We start from the raw sequence: 3561 nt of genomic DNA, 5'->3' as shown, positions 1-3561 counted from the left end.
CCCTTCCCGCCTTCCAAGCCGGGGGGAGCGAGCGAGGAACACGGGCACCAGGCGTCCGTCCGTCTCTCACCGGGACCCGGACGTCCGACGAACGGCGGGGGCGCGAGCGAGGGCGGGCATCGGGACCCGGCACCCCCAACCAAGCAGACGGCAGCGGGAAGAGCCGCGAGGTCGGTCGGGCGAGGGACGCCGGCGGTGGGCGATCCCGGGGGAGAGGCGCGGGAGACGCACCCCAGAGGCGGGGTGACATTCCCGACACGCGCTTCCCCCGACCACCGGCCGGCAGGCAACCACCACCGCGAGACAGGCGGGACCCTCCGAGCACCACACAACGGGGCAAGCGCGGACAGGCCGACCGGGGGCACACGCGAGGCGCGCGCGGGACGGGAGGGCGGCGCGCAGACCTCGGCCCCGGGGACCGAGGCCGCCGACAGCGGCCGGGGAAGACCGGGTACCCCAACACACTGACACCCGGGGGAGGGACGCCGCCCAACCCGACAACGCGGCACACACCCGCGCGACGCCGCCGGCGCGGAGCAGGCGGGGACAGGCACGGGAACGGGGACGGGGACCCGCAGCGGACCCAACGGCAGCGACACGCCGGGGAGGCGCACCCCGGGTTCGTGGAAACGGAGGTCAGAGGCTCGCTCGAGCGACCGGAGACAGGGGCGACACGGGCAAAAGCCAACACGGCGGGCGGAAGTGGCGCGGGAACCCGAGGGCGTGTTCCCCGAGGAGGCAACCGGGAGAGGAACGGGGCGACGGCTGCGGGTCCGCGGCCGGCAGCCCCCCGCCGGGGACCGCGGCGCGGGAATCTCACCGCCGGCACCCCCGTGGTGCGCTGGCGGTCCCGCGGGCGGAACCCTCCCGTCGGGAGCCAAACCGAGCCGGGACAGCCATCGGCCGCCAGCCACGTCCTTTCCCCGGGGCGCACAAGCCAAGCCGCACGTCCCCCACCAACCACGCGCCCGGCCCCGACCGTCACACGGGGGCCGGCCACCAGGGCCCCAAAACGGGGAGGATCGGGAGGCGACGTGGAGTTGGGGGAAACCCCAGAGGCCCAAGGGGCCCTCTCTCAAGAGGGGGCAAAAGACCCAAGGCAGGTCAACCCGCCGGGCGAATGAGGCAAGAGAGGGGAGGGAGCAGGGCCAGACACCACAACGGGTGGGGAATGAAAGGAAAGCAGCCGCCGCCGAGGCAGCGGTGAGGGTGGGGGGCGACCCCCTCCGGGCACGACCGGGCCACCAGGTAAACACGAACGCGGGATCTCACCGCTCCCAACTCCGGAGCGGTCCCACCTCACGCCTGGGACGCCAAGCCGGTAAAAGAGCCAACGGAGGAACAAAACACACCTCTCACCCACACCGCAGCAGCGGCAGGGCAGGCAAGGGCGCCCCCCCCCAACGGGAGGGGGGCCGAGAAAAGCCCGCTCACGTGCCCGCCAAAAGCCACATCCAAGCCCAGGGTCTGAGCAGCAAAGGTGCCAGCACATCGCGTACCCTTTTCACGCGCCGGGACTTTTCCACATGTCACCTCGTCTCTCGGGCCGCCCCGGCAGAGGCCACAACACACCGAGTTCCCCGGCTCCCGGTGGGGCGGAAAACCACCCGGCGGGGCAACCAACCGCGGCCCGGCGGGCCCCAGGACACCGCGGAACCCGCGCACACGCGACGCCAACGGCCCGGAAGGCCAACGGATGCACACGGAGGTGGCGCGGAGGCCCGTAAAGCTCAAGGAGGGGGGAACGACAGACACCCTCGCATCGACAGGCAACTCGGGCCCGACCCGCGCACGGCAGGAGGGTGGGGGAAGCCGGGTACACCCCCAACGCGGCACACCACACCGCCCAAGGACGCCGGGCCCGGGAGAGGCCCCGCGGGATCCTCCCCCTGTCGGAGAGGGGAGGCGCGGGCACACACCTTTAACGACATCGGCGGCCGTTAATGCTCGAGAGGGAAGAGCGAGACAGGGGTGGCGGCCGAGCCGCGGGGGCCCATCGGGAGCAGCCCCCCGCCAACCCCGCAGCACACCGCCCCCTGGCAAAGAAGCTCCGGGGAGGATCGCTAGAGAACTCTCTCACCCTGAGGGCGGGCCGCACCCTGCCCGACGGGACCCGCCGGCGCCACCACCAAAGGCGCCTGTCCACAATGAGGCGGGAAGGGGGGGTCTGCGGCACCGGCAACGCGGCAGAAGCGCCCCACGGGCGCGAGAGGCAAGGATGCCCCCCCATCGGGACCGCCTCGACCCCCTGGAATGTCATCGGCTCGGCGATGACCTCCCTCACTCAAGCCCCACAGGAACAAGGACAGCCGGGACACGCCACGGGCGGCACGGCCGGCACAGGGAAGCCAGCCGGGGAAGGGAAACGACACCACCACTCAGCCTCGGGCACCTCGCAGACCGGCCGGGAGCGCTCCAGGAGCACCGCAAGGGGACAGGACGGTGCGCGTGGCTTCTCGAGCCACCGCACGGGCGTGCACACGGGGCACAGGCACTCCCTCTCCGCGGAGAGAGCCGACCCCGCGGCAGGACAAGCCGCAGGAGGAGGGGAACGGGATCAGAGTGCCACCCTCCACGAGCGAGCAAGTCCCCGACCTCGCAGCAAGGGCAGGGAGAGCGCAAGTCGGGCCCGGAGGCCGCACCCCTGCCTCCCGCACACCACCGCCTGGCGGGGCGGAAAGACGAGGGGCCCACGGGCGGAACGAGAAGAGCGGTCCCATTCGCCATGAACGTCCGTCCCTCGTCTGTCGCAGCTTAGGCCCGGGCCCGAAGGATATCGCAAGGCCACCACATCGATCAACATGTTCGCGGGAGGAAGTGAAAAAGCAGCCAGCCACCCGCAGCGCAGCACTCGGGAGTGCTGCGTGCCCAAGGAGCGCACGCCCTCTGTCTCGGAGAGGGCCGAGGTTGGCTTAAGTATCATAGCCAGGTACCACACAAAAAAGGGCACGGCGGCAACAAGAAGCAGAGGGGAAAAAAAAAAAAAACGAGCGAGCGGAGCAAGCAGGGCCCGGGGCCCCAACCCGCCCCCCCAAAAGCAGCTACACCAACGCCAAGGAGGCCCAAAGGCACTCGGGGAAGTGGCCGGGACCCCAACTCCAGGCTCTGCCATCACCAAAAAAAAAAAAAAAATCGCCCAGCGGCACGCGCCCCGAGCGGGGACCGAGGCGCGCACGGCTCATCAAAGCAAGGGTGCCCCCCACTCGGGAAGAGGGGCGGGAAAGGCCAAAAAAAGCGCCAGGGCAAGGGAGGGAAAAGAAAGAAAAAACTACCGACGGGATGAGGGTCGGAGGGCCAAGCAGGTACTTGCCACAAGGCGTGGCCGACTTCCTCAGGTAGAGGAAATGCCCCACCGGGCCCCCCCCCCAACCAAAAAGCTCCTGGGCTCCTTTTCTCTTGCTTTCTCTGTCCCAAACTCTGCCGAGGGGACAAAGCCCCAGGCAGCGGGATAGGGATGCCACTATCCGACCCGGAGCCCCCCCCCCCACATTCGGGAAGAGGGGAGGGCGGGACCCCGAGGACCGGGAAAGAATCAAAAAGCAGAAGAGGCGAGAAAAGCTG

The sequence above is a fragment of the Perognathus longimembris genome, chromosome 25 (assembly GCF_023159225.1).
Source record: "Perognathus longimembris pacificus isolate PPM17 chromosome 25, ASM2315922v1, whole genome shotgun sequence".
Taxonomy (NCBI): Eukaryota; Metazoa; Chordata; class Mammalia; order Rodentia; family Heteromyidae; genus Perognathus; species Perognathus longimembris.
The sequence above is the reverse complement of the archived record's forward strand: the minus strand, read 5'-3'. Positions refer to the sequence as shown.